Below are 27,209 nucleotides of genomic sequence, written 5' to 3' on the forward strand. Positions count from 1 at the left end.
GCTCTCTGCATTGTGGAAAACAGGCTTTGTTTTAATCAATGCCTCCACTTGCTTTGCATATAAACAATGCATATATTATTGGAACACATCTGCAAACCGGTAATGCAGCTGTGCAAATACAAAATGATGCTTTGAATCGGGGTCGTGTTTACAGTGAGTAATGCACAAGCATGTTTACATGAACATTAATGAACAGGAAGAGAGGGTTTATGACATCTTGTCCCCAGACATGTGTTGAAATGATGTAGTTTTGGGTGATGGAAGCTTGATCTGAACACCTTGACAAGTTATACGTTAAAACTCAACAATCACCGTCAACGTTTATCCTTGAATATGAGGTCAGAGGTCGACACAAGTACAACTAAAGGTTAAATGATAGTGTGCAACATGGCGGTCATTATGAAAGAGAAAGCATAAACAACAAATTATTGGTTTTGCATATCATAATGATAAACAACAATGCTGTACTAAAATGCCCAACAGGATTATTTATTGATTTATACTACTCGAATGACAAGACTCTTATTTTCTGTCATTTAAAAACTGTAAAAGACGGACATCTATCTTCACACTGAAACTAGTAATACAACAAAATGATTGAATTAAAAATGTGAACTTTTTTAATTGATTCATACTCACTGTGTTCACGTAAATAAAAAAGAAAATACAAGAGACTTTATCGACCTCAGTTATCAAAGCTGTGAGGTGAAAACATTGAACAATTTCCAACTCCAACTATTCTTTGTTTTTATGATTAAAGGATCCGGGCGGCCAAAAGAAAACTTATCTTCAAACAACTCATTCCCACTGTTTCCTGCCTTTTACTTTGTACAGTTGTAAACCAGCTCGCACGCTTGTTTTGTTGCTGACATTTTTTTTTCTGTTATTTTTTTACTGTTTTCTCCACTGAAGCGAGGACAAAACTGTGAAAGTGAAAACCAGGTTCCAAGCTGCTGACAGTCAGTGTGGAGAGATCGTGCCATTAAAGTGGAAAATAATACGCCTTCTCATTCAAAAAGTGAAACAGAAACTGACAGATAATGGGAAATGGTAGAGAGGTACAGTATTCTGGGATGGAAACAATTCAACCTGGTCAAGACTGAGGAAATAGCAAAATTCACACAATTGTATTTTACTCTGAGGTTGAGGAGTGAGAGATAAAGATGTGAACTGCTGACATTAAATTGTTGGCTTGTTCAGGCAGCAGTCGAGCGTTTGTGTGGCCGACCTTGTGATCTCCGAGAGGCAAAGACACCGAGAAGAGTTGTGTGGGAAGCAGCCATATTACTTTTGACGTTATTGTTTCGGATCCTCTTGCCGGAGGGTCACCACAGAGCGCCTCGACGATGATGTCATGGTTTGGAAAGTTGTCCCCCGGCTCGCTAAGCCCCGTGCAGAATCTGAGCCGGAGTAAATCCCTCACTAATAACTGTTTATGAGTGGCTGAGTCACCTTAATAAATGCTTACTTCTGACCAATGGCAAGCGGCAGCCCAACAAGCGCGGAAATATACAGCGCCACCTGTTTGCTTTGGACCGCACGGGCCAAGAAGTCTGGCCTCAGTCCTCATCTCCTGGGCCAGGTGGAGGTGTAGCTGTGAAGAGGTTAGCGTAGATGCTGCAGGAGCATCAGTTACATCTGAACTGGAGAGTATTTATTCTCCAGACTGATTGAAGGATGGTTCATCCAATCATCTGCCGCCCTTTCCCAAACAGTTTCCGACGACTGCTACTCAGAATAAACAAGCTAGCATCTCGGGTTAGCGACTATGTGCTTTGTTCACTAACGTTTCACGAGGCTGAACTGCTCAAAGTGAATATGAATGATCTTGATTAAATCAGCCGGTTGAGCAGGAAACTGATACCTGCAGGCTTCTTTGTGGCTGGATAAAAATAACTATTATGCAGCAAAGATCTTTTACAATCTCTCCACCGCATCCCTTTGAGTCTCATTGACCCCTCAACCTCACGCCCACTTCCATTATTATCTGCTCGCAAACCTGTAAATGCCACCAGCCGCCGCATCTTGTTTAGCATCTCTCCTCTGAATGCAAGGTGGTACAGCTGTTGTCTCTCTCTCGCTCAATAAATGCTGTTTAATACGACATCATTAACTTTGATTGGGGTTATGCTTATTATTCTCTCAGACTTGTGCAGGGGAGTGTTTATTTTTATCTCTGCTATAATTTTATCAGCCAAGCTAGCCAGGATCCATTCCCATCCTACGCTCCATCAGCCGTCTCCGTGTCAGCACGCCACTTGAATCGGATACAGCTCATACGTATCAGTGCCGAGGTCCATTACCCCGACATAGAAATGCAGGTACTTAAAAGTAACTGGGCGATAGAACGTACATGATATCTTTTCACGGAGCAACAGAGTGGTGTTACTGGTGTGCAGAGGCGAGCAGGGGAAGTGAAACACCTCATATGCTTCCTGGTGTGTCTAACCAAAGCAATTACATTCAATCTAACAGACTGTTTCCCCTTCGCTTGCGAATAGGCATCTCTCCCGCAACCCACTCCGCTTTAATTAATGGACATTTGCAGTACTTAGGTCACTTTGTTACTAGTAAAATAACTCAGGAAAAAGATCCAATAGGAGCATTCTTGCCTTTCTAGAATAATCACTTTCTAGATTACTTCACGACGGCACGCGCCGTCACGCCGATTTGAGCAAATCACTCCGCTGCCGCAAGTATTCTCCTGCTCACGGTCTGTGGAGCCTTCACAAGAGAAAAATGGCAAGGCAACAGGAACACATCAACATCAGCTGTTGGTGCTTCAGGCAGCGCTTGAATTAGAAGCAGAAAACCTCAATAGCATGCCTCATGTGAGTCACGATCAATGCCACAGAGACATCTAATCAAGGGCAGGGCTTTGCTCAATGTCAACCGAGGTCACAGAAAGTGACGTCAGTAGTAGTTCAGGGTGGAATAGTCTAGATATTAATTTCTTCTATCAAATGTTATAACCAGGAGGGATCTCAGGCTTTACTGGATTAGTGCAATAATGTGGACGTCTTCCTCCTCAGTGTTAACCAGGAAGGACGACTGGAAAGGACATTGGAATCGTCTGCCGGAGACTCATTACGACTTCTAATGACTCCACACTGGAAACAATTGCCTTTAGTTTCTTTAGTGGCAGTTCCAGCTCGCCTTGTTTTAATAGGCAGGATATGAGAGCTTAACCAGGGGTATGCTTTTAATAAAACATGAAGAACAGATGAGGAGCAAGCTGGTTTGTGTCTTGTTTCTTTTCTTGACTATTTCCTTTTAACTATTGCATTCTGCTGTACTACTTGATATGACCTCGCTTTCTTAAAACACACTTTTGCTTTTCTAGGCCAAATAAAAAGACCCGTCATTAGCATGAAAACACCATGTTTAACTACCTAAAGGGTAAAATCATAGAGGACAACCTTTGTTTTGTTTCAGTGTTGCCTTTACAAATCAGGAGTGTAGGATTTTATCAGAACATCTGCTATATTAACTATGGGAAGTTACGTAATTTTACTATACAAACATCCACTTTTTGACATTTGTAATGTTTGCCATGCATCCGCAAATTTGTTGTCGTTTTTTTTCTGTAAAAATCTACCACGATCTTGTATGAATTTCCCAGAACTTTGTTCTATTATTTAATTTATATCCAACACAAAAGGACTCATGAGCCTGGGAGGAGGCAGACCACACAAACTAACCCTGCCCAGTTCCTGCTCCACACTGGGAGAGCCATCGCAAACATCCAACGTAAACAGAGAGGCCTGATAGTAATTGAATTGAGCTGAACTGACACAGACCGTGACAGGACAAGTTTCCTCGCCTGATGTTCCCTCTGCACCTCCAGAGCGATCTGCTGCCAGACACCAGGAGGAGGAAGAGGAAGCACGGAGAGAAACACTTCTACTTAGTTCAAGGTAGCTTGTGGTATTACTTTTATAATATGCAGTTGTTGGTGAGATGAGGCACATGTAGGATGAAGGAGAAAGAGATGTGGGAGGCGAAGCCTTGAGAAAAGGGTGAGGCCGATGAGGAGGATGAGGAAGAGGAACCAAGGCCAAAGAAGAGTCACACATAGCTCACTAACTTTTTTCTAGCGCAAACAAAGATATTTTTTTGCTCATTAAATCACATCCCAATACATGCATCACATGCCACTATCTCTGAATATGTCAGTGTTGCCATGACAAGTAAATATTACATCATTCGCTTGAGAGCTCTGTCCTAATTTTGGCATCCTGAGCAGCTCAGCAGCTCTGCACGGAGCAAAGGAAGACACATGATATTCACAATACGTTTCAGAGAAATGAAGTTAAGAAAACAAATGCAACCTCCTCGCTGTCGGTTCACATTGGTATCAGATGTGGCTCCAATCCTAAAGTGCATATCATCTGGAATGATGATGATACGACTAGAAACTCAGAGTTGATCATTTACAATATGAATATATTCAGAGTGTAAGAAAGACAAAGATAAATGGGCAAAGTAGAGCATGGAGAAGATATGAGGAAATGAGATGGAGGGAATGAGAGAGAGAGAGAAAAGGAGGGGGAAATTGAGAGGCTGCATAGCACTTTCCTCTGCAAGCTGACAGGGCTTGACGCTCAACTAACAGGGCTGTTTTGACAGGTGTCAGATGGTCCATATTACTATTTCACCGCCGGGCCCCTGGGACCCTGCATCACGGCCACAACAGGACTGGCCAAGTTGGAAAAAAAAATAAAGAAAAGTGGCATGAGAGTAAAAAACAGTACACTTGACTTCCTCCCTCTGCAGCTCGCTGGCTCTGCACTCTCCCACAGCCTCAGCATCTGCTGCATGTTAGCTATGGCCTTACTGATGGGTGTGTGTGTGTGTATATATATATATATATATATATATATATATATATATATATATATATATATATATATATATATATGGATTCACAGTCAAGGTGTGTGAATATGTGAAAGTGGGTCAGATGGACAGGATAAGATGTAGACAAATAAAGTATCAGACTTTACTGGAGATGATTTAAGATGAGGCCGTCAGATGAAGAAAATCAAATCCATCTTCAGCTAATAACAGCTTATGAATGCTGCATTCCTTCCCCGCCATGCACTAAGCAGATGGGAAGAAGAAGAAAAAAGATTAGTACCAGATTGCCGGGCAAACAAATCCCATCATCCCTGCGAGGGGTTAAGTGTTGACACTGGATGGTTTCTTTAATGTGGTTAGAAACATCTCACCAGGCAATAAAAAATATCGATCTCTTTCTTTCCACACGGGAATCCATTATCTGCACATGAAGCGCGGGCCAAATAATGTGATAAGTGAGTGAAAGGTTGCCTGATTTGATTATAACGTGTGACTCAATGATTTACATCAAAGCTCAAACTAAAACAACAGGGGGAATTTGTGGATTCATATTTCTGTGCCGGGCAGCTTTTCTATTGTTAAATCGTATAACAGTGTTTGACAGTGATCCCAGCATTCCTGAGCTAACATTCCTCACTACCGTTGCTTAGACAAATAGCAATATTTTAAAACCCCTTCAGCTTTTTAAAGTTTTTTAAAACCACTTGAGCCTTCCGACAACTCCCAAATGCATGCGGCCATTATTCCAACGAGGTTGTAATTGTCCCTTTTTAAGTGTTTCAGGGGGAGTGCTGTGGCTGTGGCTTAGAGCGCAATTTCTGCAAGTACTTGGGGCATGTTTTATAGTTACCGCATGAAACAAGAGAGTCCCCGCTCGCCCGATGCACTGGGACTCTGGGTGGATCTGACAGACGCACAAGCAAGGTCGTCTACATGGGATTAACCAGAAGAGATCTTACAAAGATCAAGAGAGTTTCCTTCATTTGTGCAGCCGTTATTTCTGAAATATGCACAGAGCAAACCGCCTTGGTAATACTGTCATGTACTTTATCTTACAGACATTTACTTGACATTCAAAGGGTAAAAACAGAACAAAACTGAAAAGAAAGTGATAGACGTCTGCTGATTTTCATACATTTACTGTTAAAGGTGTTTAAAATCTGACTTTGTTGTCAGGTACAGAGGTTCATAATTGCAGAGTGATGAAGGCTGTAATTATAATATATATATATATATATATATATATATATATATATATATATATATATATATATATATATATATATATATATATATATATATATATATAGGTGGAGGCCAAGTCTCCTTAATAAGCACAAAGATATCCAGTCGATTGAGCAAATTTTAAATTGTCATTACTACCGTTAGTTTGGTAAACTGCATTTCTGTAGTTTGTCCAAGTGGTGTTGCCATACTTCAGTAGAAGTCTTGACTCAATAGAACAATATTGGTTGATTTCTTTCTTGCAATATTATACCATCATTCTTTATTACGAGTTTATCACAATATTACATTTTTTCCTCAAAACAATATGGCCTCTCAGAGAACACAATGTCGGTTATGAGCTATTATAGTCCTCGTCCAGTCCAGTGACTTCATCATTGACGTGAATATCCACGTTTACATCCCCAAACAAATGAGACAATAGAGTTAATCATATCTGTGTTCACTCAGCAGAGATAACATGAAATGAGAGAATACAGAATGTCCGAGAGTCAATTACTTCATTATATTTCATAACAATTTAGTGTTTTGGTCACCTGTCGTGTGAATTTAGTTTTTCCTCGACATGAATACAAACGGTTCCACCATACATTAGTGCGCCAGAAAGCAGGAATGAAGTGTTTAATGCAACAAACTTCCCAGAGACTCGCGGCTTAATGCGTCCCCTGAATGTTTAAACAAAAGCTCGGCCCTCACGGATCCATCGCATAAGCACTTCCACATTTTTAGAGAACAAAGCAAAATGGACTCAGATCCCCAGATGTACAACGCTGGGGTTCAGAGATGATTCCTCACTTTGGTAGGAAACATGTGTCCATACCCTTCAGTATTTCACCAAAACTCAGAGCAAACAGTAAAATGTAAAGTAAATGACCCGCTTTGTTCTGAACCTGCTGATACACATATGTCAAATCACATAAATATGCAATGATGAAGTAATCTGTCAAATCTTTAAAGCACTTTACAAGATTGGGTTACCAACGAAAAGTCCTTCAACCTGCATGATTGACCGTCCTAATGTATTTTTATTTTTCTTTGTCTCCTTCTCCTCACCCACTTCCCCCCCTCGCTCCCTCTGATCACTGATAACAAGATAAAAAGGTGCAGGTTGGCTCTTCCATCAATCAACTAAATTGAAGGTTGAGCTACATATTTCCTGAGCTCTCGTCCCCCTTCGCCCCCGTGGTTTAAACCTCAGGACTGCAGCCGCTTTGCAGGGAAATATTGTGTCATATTCTGAATAAAAGCAAACGATGGCTCGCTTGTGTTACGTCACAGTTTACTGTTTATCTCCCTCCTGAGTCCAAACGGTCTCAATCAGTAGAAAACTAAAACGAATGCTTCTGAAGTTTGCCTGTCCCATTTCATTGTCTTTCAATCCAACACAGGTCTCTTTTCACAGAGTGATCCAGTCCCCCTGAGTATGTTAAAACAGGAGGCCATTTTCAGGGTTTTATGGGGTGTCCTGTTTTTCCAACGTACCTCCAGTGATTTAGGTAATATGCCTGAAATAAAGAGTTCTGAAGGGTAAGAGGCAACTCACGTTTTACGGTGCCTTCACTTAAATGAAAATAAAAACAACGTGAAATAGACGAATGGCAGACTTGAGAAATGCGCTCTCGGGAGCTCACTTTATCGTCCGCGGCCTGTTTCCAGTCCCCTGGTCTGTGTTCCGGTGTCTCGCGCCGCACTTTGACTTCACATCACACTCGCACAACTTTCCAATTAAGCCACGGTTCTGTACCAGGATCTCATCTCCAGTGCAATGTGGAGTATGGATAAGGCGCCGCAGAGAGCGAGGGCCTGAAGAGGGCGAGAGTTTATGGGCGGCTGGGTGAGGTGTGCGCTCTGGCAGCCTCGTAGCGCCTCAACCTTCCAAGTTAAATACTCTGGTCGGGTTTCCTGCCCGTGGTCCAGCTCAACGTGCACACAAAGAGACTATTTATGTCCGCGTTAAATAGTGTTTTCTTCCTTCTCGTCAGATCCACATATGGCTTGCTTTTAATACATTTACTAAAATGCAACATTTTGGAAATATACAAATGAAATGTTCTTCAGGTCCAATGGCCATCATTGTGCTACAGGAATATTCACATATTTAAATAGCTTGGACCGACTTATTCAAGGAAAGAGAACACCCATAAACGCTCTTTCAGTCAAGGTTGTGTGTGAAATCTGTTTATCATTCATGGCTCCGCGCTAGAAAAGACTAACTTTAACTCGCTGTCCAAATATTTATCTTTAATCAGCTTTGCTGTATTTTCAGCTGATCTTTGTTTGTTTGTTGGCTTTAACACTTTGGTTTCCATTTAATCAGTGTTCCATATATTTGTCAATTTACTTTAACTCAATGTTATTTTTTTAATCCACATTTTTGCATCCTCCCGGTCTTGGGTTGATAACATGAAAGAGTAGAATTACCACTCTGGCAGGTACCAGCTCATATATCTCAGTATATAGAGTCAGTGGCTTTGTTCAGTGAACATTTTACGCTCTGTATATGTTTTACGTTGTTGTCTTTTACAAATTAGACCTGTAGAACGGGTGATTTGTTGCAGCGGCGCACACCAGCAGCTGGAGGAATTAAATAGGTTCCCTGGCGCTCTTCCAGCCCTTTTACGGGGCTATTTTTGCCATTCCAAGTGTACAGTTTACAGTGTTTAATGATGCTCTGTATTTTTACTGAATCCTCATTTCCCAGTGCCGGATAATGAGAAGGATGGAGACCAAAGCTAAAGCTGTTGGAAGTGGTGATGAAAAGAGTTTGTGGCTGTGTTACACATGCTGTAAAAGGAAGAAAAGAGCTGTGTGCTGGTGTGTGCTGGTGTGTGTGTTTTTGTGTGTGTGTCTGTGTGTACCACTGTATCAGGCTGACAATGGCCAGTAGTGACTACCACTTATAAGAGTTAACACTTTTGTTTATTTTCACTTTAGTTTTTTTCGGTGCACTTTTCTCTGGTTTTACATATTTTCATGCACCAATCAGAGTTTAGCAATATTTAAAATTTAAAAAAAAAGTTAATGTATTGAGTTGCCCTGCAGTCAACAATGACTTATCTGTCAAACTCTTATTTAAATAGCTAATAAGGGTGCTTATTCCCAATCTTTACATTTGATTGTTGATTATGTGTTCAATGTTTTTAGAAAATATGTTTTTATTGGCTTTAAATCAACTAAATTAAATATTAAAAAATGCATATTGTGAGTGTTAGCTTTTGTTAGGTGAAACCTGTGGTGGTGCATGCTTTAAGTATTGCAGCAACGCTGCATGCCTTTTAGCTCTACTGTTCAAACAGTATCACATCAACAGCTCCGAGAGCTTCACACATTCGACTTTAACAATTAGGAGGCAGATCTGGCCTCAGGTCTGAAGCTGTCAGAAGCTGTCACATGGTGTTCGGACGCTCTGGCCTCAGTGTGGGCTGCGTATCAACTTCCATACCAAGACATGTCAGAGGAATATTGACTGAAGAACAGTAGGGAGTTTTGTGACTGGCTGAAGTAAATCCAAAAGCACACACAAGTGATAATGAGGACTGGCTCACTGTTTACTGTGACTTCATCGGGCGCTGTCATCATGTGGTTACTGAATGCAGCCCGGACCAGACGCTAGTCTACAAACTCTCAACACATGCACACACACACACGCACACACACAAATCCACAGATACGAGGAAAAGAAAAATGTCCAGACAGTGTTCCAGATCACTACACGCAGAGAAAGTCCCAAACCAACATGAAAGAGGCTGACATAAAAAACGAGCTGTTTTCCACAAAAAATCTGCTGACGGCCTTTGGCTCTGTGAGCTTTGTTTTAATTTCCTGAACGTGTAATAGGCCGTGCACAGAATTAAACAACCATATGGACGATGTCTTTCTCCTTCATATTAGATGGACGCCAGTGAATGACCCCAAACACCTCAATAAATAACGTCAGTATCACCACATAACTCCTCGCCGCCGCATTTACAGTCAATTCCATTTTAATAATTGAGTTTACCCCCATTAAACAGCTGTGCCAGCAAAGCCGACTGTATTTTCCTGTCATACTCATGAGGTTATTAGCTCAGAACCAATATCTGATCGGAGAGCGGGACCACAACTAAAATCCTTCAAGGTGACTGGAAGAGGGTGCACAGCAGGAAAATACAAAAGGTCTCTTCTGAAGGACACTGACAATCTCACCCGTCCATCCTCGTTTGGTTCTCTCTCCCTGATCCAAGGCATCGCCGCATTATCCCTCGTTTTATCTAAAATGCCGGCTGTTATGGTTTCCAGCTGGCCCCGAGCAGCGTTTGACCTGCTCCACCCCCATCGCACTGCCACCGTTGGTACGGCCCTTTGTTCTGACTAATGTACGTTAATATTCTGGGCCGACCCACAGCAACACCACTCAGGGAGCACGCTCCTCGCTAATGTAACTGAATCCCCCCAGTTGACCCTGTCTCCTCCCATAAGGCCGGCCCTGTTCCTTCTAATGGAGGTTAAAGTCCTCTCTTTTCCCACAGTTCCCCCTCGTGATGGAGCAGCTTTATAGTCACAAGCAGATGCGCTGCTTTACATCCCATCTGATGGTTATAAAAACTCTTGCGAAACAGTGAAGGGAGGTTTTCAGCGTCAAAATATGACAGGAACTCAATTTAAATGCATCCTGCAGAATAATGAAACTTGTGTTTATCTTAAACATTTCTCAGGTTCTCAGTCACGAGAGGGGAAAAAGACAGATGAAACAGCATCGACTTTCCAGTGGAAGGCGTTTATAAAAACACGCATGCATTTGTAACATCATCGTTTACATTATTCAGTGTCGTCATGGGTCAAAACCACACTTCTAGACCCGTTTCCAGCATGAGATTGATTCCACGCTCGAAGTGTATGGGGATAGTTTGGCCTCAGCAACGACACGGTTGTTGTTCTTGGTCTCGTCTTTGATTGCCTACCTGACCACACACACGCACACGCATACACACGCTCTGGTAGTATCATCAGACACATACAAATCCATTAATTGACCTATTACTCAGTCCAGGCCCCTGTGCATAAACTCAGCGTCATTGGCAAGCTGTGTTATGGTTGGACGGTAATCAAAAGAGGATTATGCAGGCAAAACATGATGTATTCCTTATTCTCTCTGCATATCTTCCTTCCCAGAAAAGAAATCCGATATTCCTGAGCAAACCTGCATGCTCATTATTTCTGCTCCTGGGTGTGGTGAAGAGACAGGAGCTCCGAGTCGCTCTGAGCCATTAGCGCCAGATGAACGAGCAGGAAAAGGATTCTGGAGGAAGATATTTTTATGCCGATTTAAAAATGTGGTTTTACATCGTAGAACATTCCCACCATTTTGATTATGTGTCCGGTTCTCATTATAGTAAAGCAGGTGAATATTATCTCTACTTTCTGAGTGGAATTGCTGGTGATGACTCACTAAGTGTGTTGTACATGTGCTTGAGGTGATGTAGAGGCCCTGAGTGATGCTCATTCACAGATTTTAGATTCTGAACAATCTGAATGAAACGTACCAGAGAACAGAAGGGGAGTCTGGAAATAAATCAACTGTACTAACCGCCTGTAGGACCCGGATGTTGAACACGGAGACTAGGCATATTGTTGGCATCACGCTGTGTGTGTGTGTGTGTGTGTGTGTGTGTCTCTCTCTCACTGGAATATTTCACTTTAGACAGGACATGTTAAATTTGAAGGGAAAAAAAGGAAATATGTATTTGCTGCTCTCTACATAAGAAATTAAATCATCTTTATCCCTAATATAAAATATGTTGTATTTGATGTCACTGTCACATAGTTATTTCATAGGGCAACAACAGAAGTAAATTAAAAAATAACATAGCATTCACAAGTGGCGATAGCCACATTGGATTGGATTTAAAGCAACTGGAACAGCTCCACCTCCAGAAGCTAATATCTCATCAACAGAACATGTGAGAATGTGAGACGGCGAGGGGTTGTCGCCTCGCTTGTGTGTTTGTGTGTCTCACATGTGCCGGCGCTGGATGGACTTCATTTGGGTTTCTGTGCCGGGTGCACCTGGAAATGTGTGGTTTTCTTACGGCAGCAGCAGGACCCTCACCGCACAAGCTCAGGGTGATAAATCAAATGCAGCGATAACAATCCCAAACCTCCCAGCACAAATCCCTTTTTAATCACTTCCAACAAGACCAACACACACAGGAAAGGCCTTCTTTTTCTGTGGGGGTGCCTTCAGTTTTCCAGAACATTAGCAAGCCCCCGGAGCAAGAGAGCAGCAGGAGAGAGAGAGGACGAGAGAAAGGGGGATGACAGGAGAAGGAGAAGCTGGATGCAGTTGTGGTCGCTAACGTTTAGCAACTAAAACCCACTGACTCATGAAAATGTAGGAAGGAGCAATTAAAAAACGTGTTACCTTCTCTTTTACACAAAACAAACATTTTAACCAAATATTTACTTTGAACATATCACATGAGAGAGAGAGAGATGGAGAGAGAGAGAGAGAGAGAGAGAGAGAGAGAGAGAGAGAGAGAGAGAGAGAGAGAGAGAGAGACATTGATATTGGCTGGTGGAGAACTGATTTTCTGAGCTGGTGTTGGCTTTAGTCCGTTGACTTACACTTGTTTCCTCAGGTGGTTTGAATTGTTGCACTAGTTTTGTATATTTAACACACTTTTTTTTTTTAACATCAGCATATTTTTTTGGGCCCTTTTTCAACTACAATCACATTCTTTATGTTCATCTTTCTGCTTCAAATGGTTGCAGTTCGGGGTAAAACATAAAACTCTTGGATCCTTTTTGATTCATGTCCGGAATGCAGGATGGAAATTATCACGACAATGATCACTATAATTTGAAGATTTGATATCTGTCTCCGTGGTCTTGTACCTAAGTGACTGTATGCATGACTGTGGCGCTGACAGAGTAAGACAACCGCACTGGGAGGAACTGATGAATCCTTTAAAACCGTTGGTTTGCATAGAGGATTCTTGAACAGGACATGCCATCCATTATGCAGCTGGCTGTATTCCCTGGAAAGGGCTTTACTGTGGCCTTTCAATAGTCATTATGTTTAGCTTTTTGTTTTGATTGGAGTAAAAAAGTATATTCATTTTGCCTAAAATAAGCAAAAGCTGCAATTTATCCGCTCTGAGTAAAAATGTGGAAATGTTCTTCTTTTGCTGATCCCGTTTCCAGCTTTAAAGTGACAGCAACAACATTCAAAGCAATGCTAATGAAAGTCAAGTAGTCTGAAAACCATGCCCACGAAAATATATACTGTCCACTTCAAACAGTCACTTAACCGTTTCACAGGATTTTGGAACTGCAGTGACGAGCAAAACTTTTCTCAGCGCAATTAACTTTCACAAGCATTGCTCTCAACTTCTGCTTCCTTTTAACATCCTTTCAAACGCTGCTGAGGGGTTCAGATATTCATGATGAATCAGAACTATGCTTTAATCAACACAAGTGCAATAAAATCTAAGTTCAAAGTCGCTAAGGCTTAAATTATATATTAAATTAAATGAATTTGATGGAGGCTAATAGAAGTGTTATCTACTTGAGCACTAATGGAATGTTTGGTGACAGCTGGTTGAAGCCCTTTTCCATCTCTGAAATTGTTTTGTCAATTATCTGATGTTGTCTAGGTTCATAGTCTGCAAGTCTAATGATGAATTCAAGAATTCAAGATTATAATTATTACAGGATGAATTATTATATTTGCGGTGCTGTAAATATAGTCTCACCTCGGCTTCATTGTCCTTTAGTTCTGCTGGTTAGTCTCAACACACTGAGAAATACAGAGAAACATGCATTCAATACTATTTTCTATTCATCATTCAATTATTCAGAGATTGTTTCATGTATGTTTATATTTTTCATTGTTAAATAGCATCCACAATATGGCATATATTAAGATTCACCTCCTGGCCTTGTTAAGGAAAATGTGTTTTGCACATGTACAGTACGTAGAAGTGTTACCTTGTTTAATTAGTGTGCACACACAACCAGAAGAAATCACTCTGGGATCTGCTGGAATAGTTGTTTTTTTTAAATAAAAATAGGATCTCACACCGTTGGGTTATGAGGATGTTATTCACTAAAGTACTCAAGGTGACGGGGGAATCCATTCAATCCTGAATCTTTAATACAAATGATACACCTGGAAATAAGGGGTTATGGGTGCTGTGTGTTTGTCTTTTTAAAAAAGGTGCAATGCAGGGGCGACACAAAGCCAGCACAAACCCAGACGGGAGTCACAGTGGGCTGGGGAGAACGAAACCAAAATACAACCTGTTTTCTCTAAATTGGGATTTAATCTAACAAACAAAACGTAGACAAACCAACAATGGAGCCTGCGCCACAGTTTGTAGGAAATGGTAGTAAACAATATGGCCGACTGTGGCTCCGTGGTTACAACGATTGTCCTTCAATCAGAGGATTGCCGGTTCAATCCCTGTCTTGCCCACGTAACCTTGGGCAAGACACAAGTTGCTCTCATCGCTGTGCCTACGCTGTGTGACGCTCTAGGAATGTTAGCTTACCATACACTGATGGCGCCTCAGCCACTGCCATCAGTGTATGAATGGGTGAATTATTACATGTAGTGCTGAAGTGATTTGACTGGTGGGAAGACCACAAAAGCAGAAGGTTAACATCATACAAATAATTATTTCAAGCAGAAAAAGCAGAGCCCTCATATGAACAGGTTTTTCGACATATACAAGCCAATGAATGCAAAACTCTTCCTCTGCGACCGTGAGTCCAGAAAATACTGTTTGAGAGACAGCGACGCCTATGAGAGCCCCATGAAGGCATGTGGCCGAGATCGTCTCCAGAAGAAAGAGATCAAGGCCAAACAATCTTTGGCTTGATTCAATCGGAGACTGCAACAGAAATGTGCAGATTTGCTTTTAGGAAAGATGTTTGCTTTCGATAGCAAATAAAATGCTAATTCACCCATTTGGCTATTCTTTAGTTTTTAGTCATTAGTTCTGACTTTAAACAAGTCGGAACTAAAGATAGAAACACCACCAATCTTCTGTCTTTTTAATATAATCACCATCTTCTATCATCAGGGCTTTTAAAAAGGCAGCAATGTATAAACGTGACAGTCAACGGGAGTAAAACTGTACAAGGACAGTTACCAGTTGATTGATCCAAGTTATTGATCTCACTTATGGGTATTGAAACATATGCATCTTGTGTCTCTTATATGTATCTACAACATTTTGCACATTGTTGATTTCTGTAAATCAAAATTGTCAGTCGGGAAATGCTGTGCCACTCTAATCAATACAGCAACAATGTGAATAGTCTGCAATATAGATCACCTTGATTCTGTTGAATAGATATTAACCCGTAATAAGATAAGGGGACCTTGTCCTTCTTTACGTCTTATTTCTAATTATCAGTTGCTCTGATTGTGTGAAACTGAGTAACACGTGGCAGCGCCATCATTTCCCATGTGTTGTTTTTCTTGGCTTGAATTAAATCAGAATCCGCAGACGGTCCCCGTCCTGTCCCGCAGAGTGAACCCCAACTCCAGAGCTTCAGATTAAATTACAGATCTTCAAACTCCCAGAACCCTCCATCCCTCCCCTCCCCCCACATTCCTTCTCTCCCATGCAGATGTGACACTTAGCAGAGACTGCGTTTTCTCATAACACATCGACACTGGTGGGGACAGAAATGCAGTCGGGGGGGCGAGTGGGTGTGGACCTCTAAAGTAATTTGCCAACAGTTTAGAGGACATACCCCAGAAAATGAAACAAAATGCTTCCCGCGTGTTTCTATCCAAATTCCCACCAGTCAAGCTGTGGGAGACAGAATGCAAATATCTCAGGCGTCTGTGATCTTGGCCAGCTCATCTTATTGTTATAATGGAAAAGCTCTTGAAGACTTTTTACCACACTTCACACCATAAATTAGACAAGATTTGTGATGGGAACTGTGACAGCTCACAGACACTGAGGAGGAAACGTCACCATGTGAGAGCTTCGCCAACAATGTTAGGTTGCTCATCAGTACTTAGTACTCCCACATGTTCTTCAAGTGGGTCTTCACTAAGAAGAGAAAATAAAAACAAAATTGCTTTAGTGGGAACCAGTTTAAACAGTGTAAATGGACACAACAATACTGCAGAGATGGCTCCACATGTTCAACATCTGTATGCTCGTCCCTGTGGGGGCAGTAAAGATGAATCCCCAAGGGGACAATAGCAGGTGTAATTAGACTTGTCATAGACCGCACACACTTTTCTTTAAGCATGAAGTGACTTTTGCCCGGCCCAAAGGACCCAGTCTATGTACAGTAGAGAGTTTGCAGAGCTTAAATCTTCACTCCAGATGTATTTTCAGCTGATGACTGACATGCATACAATCTCCTGCACAGCGGCAGACACTCCAGCAGTGTTTTTTCTCACATTTAGTACGAAAATTTACAAGGGTAATTAATACGTGTCAGCGTGTTATATGAAGTTTCTTGACATTATACATTACATGATTTATATTCTTTGAGAGTCTTACGGACCACTAATTAACGCAGAAAGATGTCTAGAAATACAGTTTTAGCACAATATGCTGTGTCCATATGTATATGGCTCTGGCTCAGAGGTGCATGGATTACTATCATATGTATACAATACAAAACAAAATGGGATTCAGGAAAACAAGAGGTGAATCATACTTGTTGTCACGCCTCTAAATAGTGTTTTCACCTCTTTACCATAATGCTCACATAAACCTAGCACACAGTTACCACGGCTCCATCTATGGTGGTGAGTCTTTGATCCTGACAAATAAACTCTTGACAAAGTTCTTTAAACACCATCTTACTTCAGTCAGAGTGATTGTGACGAACGTGTGAGTTTGCATAAAGTGCCCTGCAGATCTTTTGTTCATACATATTCATACAGCGCCTAATGAAATATATATGTGGCTTGCATACCCAATTGCCCCTCTTGGAAGCAGCTTGCCATCAATATAAGCCCAAAGGTGGTGTTCCTAAAAATAACAAAAGTCTTTTGTTGCTTGCTGGATGACTGAACAGAGCGTATACATAATTGTTGTGGTGTGCATATATATATATATATATATATATATATATATATATATATATATATATATATATATATATATTTTTTATTTTTTTTTTTCCCAAGTAAGTCTATGTGTTACACCCCTGAAACGGGAAAAATAATCACGAGAGTGATCAAGCAGTTTCTCTCAGAAAAAACTTAGCATTTATAAACTCAAAACAATAATCAACATACAAACAGGTATATACATATTCCCAAACACAAAACCCAATATATTTACAAAATGGCAGCTACACTTGCCACAGCGAGCCACAGCGAGCCACAGCGAGCCACAGCGAGCCACAGCTAGCCACAGCTAGCCACAGCTAGCCACAGCTAGCCACAGCTAGCCACAGCTAGCTACAGCTAGCCACAGCTAGCTACAGCTAGCTACAGCTAGCTACAGCTAGCTACAGCTAGCTACAGCTAGCTACAGCTAGCTACAGCTAGCAGGAACTCACGCACACAGCACAGCACAGCGGCCCACACACACACACACTCACACAAACTCACTCTAAAGTAAACAAAATAGAGACACATTCTCAGGAAACATCCCACATCCATACTGAAACCATAAAACAACTTACCTGAAACAGCGGGAGGAATCATCACGAGAGTGATCACAAAGCTTCTCTCAGCAAAAACTTTACCGAAGTGAAAAAACCGCGAATTCCCGCCTGAGCGATGTACAGGCGCAGACCAAAGCAGTCGAGCCCAGACTCTAGATCAAAACGATCTCAAACGATTCAAAACGATCTCAAACAATTCAAAACGATCTCAAAACGATCCCTCTAACACATATTACATTTCCAATGAGACAGACAATGAAATCAACACAGCTTTAAACAGTTATATACATCAATATCACAGCCTGTATAAAAGATCAAGACGAAAGTAATCGATCTCAGACTCCAGATTTCAAAACAATCTCAAAAGATCCCTCTAGTCTAACACACATTAGGTCAAACACATCTTTCAACTTGTCACATATGCACCAGTCCAATATCACATTATCATATAATTTATCAGCTCAGTTATGCTACAAAGACCATAAAAGGATGTATTTATTTCCATACAATAATGTTCTTGTACGTAGTGACGTTGTAGAAATATAGAGATTAGGGAACCCGAAAGCTTCCATTCTTTAAGGGAAAGAGGGACTTGCGGGGAAAAAAACTGTACTCGAGCCACAGCTGAAGCAGAGACAAGAATTAGGTTAATTGTATAATATTAATAATGACTAAAGAGAAATGCTTTGAGGACCATCATGTCAAATACATGCACTAAACTCTTAAGTTTGCTGGAAATATATATATTCACGTTTCATGCTTTTTTCTATTTCCCCTTTTGTGTGTGTAGTAAGTTTAACATAACGTTGCAGACTGTCGAGACCGGCTGCAAGGATTCTTTCCTTAGATATCTCCAGCAATTTCATCAAGGTCCCATGGCTATTGGCCAACATTCCTGATGATACTTTCAACATTTTTTGGCATTGATTAAAGCTCAGGTATACACAATTAACCCACTTCTGTTGGCACAAGAGAAACTCAATCCCAAAGCCAATGGCCTGCCTCCCCTGCGGTAACACCTATTAAAATAGCTCCAGCCTCGAGTAACAAAGGCTGGACTCAAACACACTTTAACCATTTTCAGGCCAGCCCCAAGGACATTGACGGGAACCCTGTATGGCAACTATCAACAAACATAGACATAACATCCACGCACGCTGGCCTTTTGACCATTTAGAACAAGTATGCTTTTTCTTAGTGGGTGTCAATACCAGGGGGGGAATTCTCCAGTGCAAAACTAACGCTCAGCAGCGCTGTGACTGTCAGCAGAAACACTGAAGCTGCTTTCCACAAAACACAAAGTTGTATTTTTCGTGTAAAATATGGAAATTAAGACATCAGGGTTTTATTTTCAGCAGTGGCGCGGGTGACTTTTGCCCTGAGAGTTGCAATATAATTAGATTTGCCATAAAAACAGGCTGTGTGCGTGTGTGTGTGTGTGTGTGTGTGTGTGTGTGTGTGTGTGTGTGTGTGTGTGTGTGTGTGTGTGAGTGTGTGTGTGTGAGTGTGTGTGTGTGTGTGTGTGTGTGTGTGTGTGGCCAGCCATCTGTGCTGTGAAATCAATAAATATGTTCTAAACTATAACTGGAAAGAAACTGTCAATACAGGCGGTATAACAGCCTCCTGACATCAGACCTCTAGACTAGATTACAATAATAGATCGTCTCAAAAATATACAATGCAGAGCTTCAGTTGTCAGGTTTGGTTCGGCAATTCAAAAGGATATTAGTATAATCTTGCTTTTTCCAAATAAAAGATTTTTGCCAAGAAATTATTTTCTGAACATGGACATACTATATATTGTTAGATTTTTTTAGCAACCCTTTAAACGTTGTGCAGATGTATCATTGTCACAAATAAAGTACCCAAATGTCTTGCCTCCTTCACTTTTACATTCTTCACATAGAAGACCACTTTGGTCGGAAAGTTCCTGGATGGGAACTTGGCACCTCCGCATGTGTCTGAGGTCGAATCTGATGCAACTTGAGATTGATTCATTGTTCAAACACATACCTTTCTTTGACAATCAGGGCAACCTATTCATTATGAATTTAGTTCAAACCGCAGAGTCCAGTTTGCAGACTGAGTTCAGCTCAAATGGCAGACAGTAGCATCAGCTCACTGTTATTACAACGCCAGTCTCTGGATGTGTTACTCATGTGTATGGTGTGTCCACAAAGGTCATGACCCCTCAGCTCAATATTCCCCCACAACAACACAATACCCATACAAAATCTATTTTCAAACTACTCCTGTTGTGTTATTGGACAAAATACCACCTCCAGCTATCCTCCCTCACTACACTCATGAGAACAACCATTGTGAGGGGCCGTAGTTTAAGATAGCTTAAACTATCTTATCCTCTATTGTAGACACACACACACATAATCCATCAAATCACAGACAAACGCACCTGCAATTTACAAAGAAGAACAATAATTCTCCAACTTTAGATCCATGGTATCGAGCACTCGCACTTTGCTGAACAACGGGTGTGCAGGGTTTTTGTCCATCGCCTCCTCCCGACTGATCCATCTGCACTTCCTCCCGGCTTCCTCCATTATGTCAAACAACTTTGTCTCAGATCATGTCTTACTGCTACAAGCGCCTATCCAAGCACAGGCCAGATATCGGATTTTGACTCACGCCTGTTATCCCGTGGAGCAAGCAGCGGCTTTATCTGACTTGCCTCCGGGCGAATGAAGTACGATGCCATGTTGAGGTTTGGAGAAGGTCACAGCGAGGTCACAGAGGCGGCTGGTTCTCATTCTGACAGCATCCGTGTGGATAATTAGCGATGTTGTTGATGGGATCACTTTACGGCGTATGCGCTGAGTTTGGATGTGTGTTTGAATGAGGAAGGTCTCCACACAACAGTTGTGATTGTTGCTTTTTTGATTTTTTAAAAATACGTCAAAAACGGAAATGAAATGGGATGGAGTTGATATGAATTATGATCTTTTAAACAAATTACTAGGATTTGTGTCAGTGGATTTGTGCAGTAATTTAATCACTGACAGTGGTTTCTGCATTTTGCTTGGCTCTCGTGATGTCAGGTTCATAACTACTTTCCCTCTTTCTCTTCCAACAAAGCGCCAAAAGTCTCAAATTCCTCCCGCGCTTGTTCATACAAGATTTATTGGACACTGGTCCTTTTCTTGGGATGTGGTTCTCAGCAGGTTAGCATTCAAAAACACTGCTGGCAGGTGACGGCTCTGGACTTGTGAAAGATTGTTTAGTTTCGTTTTAACGTCTCTTTACTCATCAAAAGAGAGAGAGAGAGCATTGAGAAGTACGACCTCATATGTGGAAAAAGCATCTTAACGTGTTGGGTTAATATTGCAATTGTAAAGAATGAAGATAGTCTGGGAATGTGGAGTTAGAAACACACGCTAACCTTCAACCAAACTGTCTGCGGTCCCGTTGCATTGTGGGTAATGTTGGCACCAGACAAGCAAGAGGAATGCATGGAATAATAAAAAACTATATCTCTGGTTCTGCTGCAGTGACTTTGATACTTATGTGAAACTGCCCGTTGTATTATTTTACATGCAACAGCTGATTATTGGATGAACTTTGCTGCACTGATGCAGAAACTGGCAAGAAATAGTAAAGCCGCTAATTATTGACATACATTTGTATTTTTACATGTTTGCCAGTGAGGAAAGAGAGAAATCAAGTGATAATAAAATATTCTAATTGATACATAAAAATAGTCTCTGATCCACTTTCATAAACTGTCATTAGATCGTCATCTGCAGCTGCTAAATGTGTATAATGTCTTTAATTGAACTGACTAATTAAAGTTGCGTCCTGTGGAATAAGATCTCTGCTGCTAATGAGTGAGCCTCAAATAGCTTAATTAAATCATCAGATCGACAGCTTCAGACTCTCCTCGGCGTTTACCTTCGTCCTCTGCATCAGGATAGGAGCTCCAATTATTTCATGTCAATGTGTTTATTCAGACAATCATGAAAAGAAAACTATATTCATGCTGAGCATGCAAACCGAGGCAATTTGCTCTCACGATGTTCTCCTCTGGTGACATGGGAGTGTGCACGTATCAGGTAGCAGGTGGGAACAGAAATTGACTTGTTCACTGAATCTCTTCACGTAGTGAGATCATGGCCGCACGGGTTGGGAATGAATTATGTTCAGCGCAACAACATCTAATGCCATAGCGAGGCATCCTATTGATCATTAAGAATATGATGGAAAATGATGCATAACTTATCATAATTTGTCTACTTGTTCTTTGATGTTACAGTTTTCTGTAAACAACTAAACAGTCTGCATCCTTCACTTAAGAACTACAAATCTTCAGCGTTATAACTCTGTCAACAAGGAACTTTCTATGTTTCATGAATCAAGCTGAAACCCCTGACTTGCAGTCTTTAAAACAGTTTATGTTGCTGCTATTAGAAATGATTTGCCTGCTGGTGTTCCACATGGCGCCGTCATGGCTCCCGCCTCGTTTTGGGCTGTTCAGTTCAACGTGTTTCTGTGTTCAAGGCTACTTCTCTCACTGCGTCTTCACATTCACTTGCATTAGTTTGTAATTGCAGAAGCTCTTGTGAGTCGGCTTCTTTGACCTTTCAGGTCGCGGCCGTGACCCGAGCTCCCGCTTCAGCAACACAAAGCTGCGTTTTAAACTGAGGCTTTAAGTCGCTGCTTTCTGCGCCGCGCGGTAAACGCTGTCCACGCCGTGTGTGGTTTGGACTCAAAAGAGAAAAGTCTTAACGTTGCCTCAGGCAGTTTTTCACAAGCAGAATGAACCGTGGGCATTCATAATCTGTCATCGAGGACTTTAGCTGTGGTGCAGCGCGGGGAAGTTTTTCAGCACCAACAGAAACACAACCCATGAACAGACAGAATCTTTCCATCGGGATGCTAACGGGTTGTTTCTCTCATGCCGTCTCCTCCTGATGTTCATGCTGACTGATTCAGAATGTTTGCAAACATTTTCCATCTTATTTTGCGTTTCAATATCCCGCTGTCCCTCTTTTGACACAGACAGAATTTATTGGACTTATTTTACTCTCCATTTACCCACCAGGTCCCTCCCTCCATCACCAGGATGAACATGTACATCTGACTTAAATCTGAAAATAAATCTGACTTCTTTATGATAACGAGGATTATCTCCATGTGCCATTATTTCTGGTAAAGCATTCTTGAAAGTGGTCAAACCGTGCTGAGCGACATAGTGGTTGGAAATGTTGAATGCATGCACCGATGTAAACAAAACATGCTATTACACCACGAACACTGCTGCCATTGGCATGTATGTATCTGCTTTAATTCTGCAGTAATGTCATTTAAATGGAGGCAACACATTCTCTCTCCTGAGTCTTCACATTTGCTCTCCATCCCACCAGATTACATGTAATGACTTTTCCCCTCAGGCAGCAGCCAGCGAGCTGGCTAATGGTAGCAACATGAAAAACAAACCGCATCTGGCCTCCTGTGCACGGACTCATGTCTGAGCTGCTCTACAGTCTCACCAGCAGCGCCCCGGCCGCCGGACCCGCAATGAATACGTTAAAGGTGCTGATGAAGTCAATGTGAAGGATGATTGACGACACTCCTCTCCTGCTTGGGCCTCTGATGAGTCTTTGTTTACTGGGTCACACGTGTCATACATGACCGATCCATCCACACAGCAGCAGATCATTAAAGTCTGCATGTGTTCATGCAGTTTTTCACTTGTAAGCATGCAGCCTCCAGAGATATAGAGATATGTATTCACAGGTCGTTCCTCACTGCAAACTGTAAGCACCCCATCGTGTTTGGTTATGACTGGAGATTCAATGTGCATGTATGGAACATGGATTAAATGAGTCAAAGTGGAATCAGTGCAGTCTGTCTCAGTCTGCTTCATGGTCTCGTTTCACTGTGCTGCTTCACAGCTGTAACATCAGTACCAGCTCTTGTCTGCACAGTGTTGCAGACACTTGTTTACAATCCCCCAGAAAGTCTCTGAGAGTCTGAGAACAGGGTTTGCCAAAGTGGTGTGAAAAAGAGAAATGCTGTAATGGAGGAAAAACACCCGGAGAAAAGCCGGGGAAGGAGCAGATGGTGAGAGAGGAGGGAGACAGAAACCAGCAGAAAGAAATGACAAACAGAAAAAAACTAATAGCCGAGCCGTGGAAAGATTGCAACGCGTCGCAGCAGAGTCAGAGATGCTCAATAAATTAGATGGAAGGCACTAAAACAGTGCAACAAAATTAGAACGACAATAAATGGAGAAAAACGTCGACTGCCAGCAGTCCAAAAGTCTCACCAGATGTTCCCCGATGCATTTCTGCTCCTCCAAGATGATTCCACATTAACCTGACTTCATTCTTACAGATGTGCTTCTCCTGGCTGCCGCTCTGATTTACACACAGAGGCCCGGCCTCGCGGCCTCGCGGCCTCGCGGCCTCGCGGCCTCGCGGCCTCGCGGCCTCGCGGCCTCGCGGCCTCGCCTCGCAGCTCGGCCTCGCAGCTCGGCCTCGCCTCCCAGGACCTGCAGCAGCAGACTGAAGCATCGTGAGGGAAGCAGGCGCCACGCTGTGCCAGATAATGACCCGGTTACAGGCTTCTGGCCTCAGGGGGACGCTGCCGGTCCCCTGGATGGATGGAGGCACCCAGAACTCGCTTCCTCCACCTCCTTGTTCCTCCTCACTCCTCCTCTTTCCTCCTCTTTCCTCCTTGTTCCTCCTTGTTCCTCCTCATTCCTACTCTTTCCTCCTCTTTTCTCCTCTTTCTGTGTCGCTGTCTCCTCTCAGCTCACAACAAGCTGAGGAAAACACTGGCAGGAGAAAACAAAAGACCGACTTTAATCAATAGCAACACAAGGCCTGAAGAGAACCAGCAGAACCAGAATGGAGGACGTCTTTGTTCCCCTTTTGCAGAATGAACACGACTGAAATGAATCCATGAAACAGCTGCACTCTGCAGCGTGATATTCATGTTCACTCCTCATCTGCAGACCTGTATCCTCATCATGTGCATCAGAAGTTCAAACACATTGTGGAAATCAGGCTTTGAGAGTTTGGCTGCTTGTATGAAACTTTAAATATTGAACCGATCGGATCATTTGCTGATATTGGAGTTTAATCAATCATTACATATTGGTGATGGGTGTTATTCATCTCTGATATGATGAATAATCCTCCTCAGCAGCAACATGCAGCACATTGAGGCTGCTGAGCAGCTGCACAGGCTCAGGGAATAAGTGCCTTGCTTGAGGACAGTAATTGCTGAGGGAGGGAAGTTTTCTTCTTAAACATTGCATAACCCGATTCTCAGCCGCTGTGGGAAGCTGGGACAGATTTATGGGGCAGCAGAACCCTCAAGGTTCTGGAAAGAGGTTTGTGACCGGAAGAGCGCTGGTTTGAGTCTCCAGACCCGAGGAGAACAGCAAGAAGAGAGACGTCAAATACACGAGTCTGGAAGCTTCCACGGACGTGACCGCACCAACAAGATGACCCGTTAGTGACCACGGGATGTGTTCATGTGTTCATGTGTTCACTGTTCATGTGTTCACTGTTCATGTGTTCACTGTTCATGTGTTCATGTGTTCATGTGTTCACTGTTCATGTGTTCACCGTTCATGTGTTCATGTGTTCACCGTTTATGTGTTCATGTGTTCATGTGTTCACTGTTCATGTGTTCACTGTTCATGTGTTCATGTGTTCATGTGTTCACCGTTCATGTGTTCATGTGTTCATGTGTTCACCGTTCATGTGTTCATGTGTTCATGTGTTCACTGTTCATGTGTTCACTGTTCATGTGTTCACTGTTCATGTGTTCACCGTTCATGTGTTCATGTGTTCACCGTTCATGTGTTCATGTGTTCACCGCTCATGTGTTCACTGTTCATGTGTTCACCGTTCATGTGTTCAAGTGTTCACCGTTCATGTGTTCATGTGTTCACCGCTCACGTGTTCACTGTTCATGTGTTCACTGTTCATGTGTTCACCATTCATGTGTTCATGTGTTCACTGTTCATGTGTTCACTGCTCATGTGTTCACTGCTCATGTGTTCACTGCTCATGTAGAACGACGTTATGGAGCTCAAACGCTGCAGAGACTGAACACATGAAAGCTACATGAAAGCTAAATGTTAGCGCTTTAGCATGATGGATAAATTTAGCTACATGAAAGCTAAATGTTAGCGCTTTAGCATGATGGATAAATAAAACGAGGAGACAAAGAAACTGAAAGTAAAATGTAAACAAACGTGACACACAAAGAGTTGAAGAGTCATTATCGTCACGGCGTCCATGCAGACAGGTTCATCTCCTGAGGTTTAAACTGGATTTATGTTGTATTTTTAGTATTTATATATGAACACGATCCATGAATACAATAACTGGTTTATGAACAGAAAAACATTCGGCTGCAGGAAATTCAGAGCGACTGACTTTAAATTCTATTTAAGGAACTATTTTGACCCAGAAAGTTAACTTTACATGTTGATCTTCATCATCATCATCATCATCATCATCATCATCTGCAGGTGACGTCAGACTGCGGCAAGTGAACAAACTGTTCAGAAATGCACGAATGTAGCCGACCGGCAGTCTGTGTGTGTCTATGTGTGTCAGTGTGTGTCTGTGTGTGTGTGTCAGTGTGTGTCTGTGTGTGTGTGTGTGTGTGTGTGTCAGTGTGTGTGTGTCTGTGTTGTGTTCACAGAGCCATCAGGACGCTGCAGTCGTGTTGGAGGAGAAACTTTCTCTGGTCTTTGTCGTTGGAGTTCTGGTCTCGGCCTCCAGGACTCAACACGTTGTCTCATGAAGCGTTTTAACTTAAAACGTGTAATGAAGCCCAAATGTTTAAATGTTTAAATGTTTAAATGTTTAAATGTTTGAGAGCAGCGTGTCCATGAAGTTTATTGTCTGTTAAAATGTCAGATGTGAAATCTATCTTCTTCTCTTTTCTTTTGCCAAACAGCGTTGCTGCAGAGACCCGAGCAGAGAGTTAAAGTCTCGCGTTACAGGATCCGTCACAAGAGAGCGACAACTTCCAGAGCGCAAATAAAACCCGTTATTAATAATATGAATAATATTCTCCTGGTCATGAAGCAACACAAAGCACGAACACGTGTTGTTCATCTGGACCACAGCGGCTTCATCAGAAGGAGAGTTCACTGCGTTTGTTCTTCTTCTCTGCTCATCTTCTTCTCCTTCATTTCAGTCTCTCCATCTCTCCATCGCAGCCCGGGGCTCCTTCTAATCGTCCTCTGCTGATTGGACTTTTCATTAGTCGACTCCCAGAAGGCTCAGCATGACCTCCTCTAGGTCACCGCCTGATTATTCCCTCTTTCTTCTTCTTCTTCTTCTTCTTCTTCTTCTTCTTCTTCTTCTTCTTGGATCCCGTTAGATCCACGTCAGCTGAGCGCTTTGAAAAAGCTATAAACATATATTTATTATTGATACGTGTAGTTATCAGCAGGTCGTCAGTGGGAGAAGAAGCTCTGGAGG

At 42.1% G+C, this 27,209-nt stretch overlaps 1 protein-coding gene across 2 annotated transcripts in view; it reads right to left on the reverse strand.

Moving 5' to 3' along the window:
- Positions 1-17,798, reverse strand: part of LOC137793677 (ephrin type-B receptor 3-like) — a 104,873-nt gene extending 87,075 nt beyond the window's left edge. For both annotated transcript variants that reach the window (XM_068589975.1, XM_068589971.1), the window contains exon 1: positions 17,758-17,798. The gene's annotated coding sequence lies outside the window, so the exon portion shown is untranslated. The remainder of the gene's footprint in view (positions 1-17,757) is intronic.
- Between the last annotated feature and the right edge of the window lie 9,411 nt (positions 17,799-27,209).

This window comes from Clinocottus analis, unplaced genomic scaffold (assembly GCF_023055335.1).
Source record: "Clinocottus analis isolate CAN_PGR_092001 unplaced genomic scaffold, fCliAna1.0.p SCAF_23, whole genome shotgun sequence".
In the NCBI taxonomy this organism is placed as follows: domain Eukaryota; kingdom Metazoa; phylum Chordata; class Actinopteri; order Perciformes; family Cottidae; genus Clinocottus; species Clinocottus analis.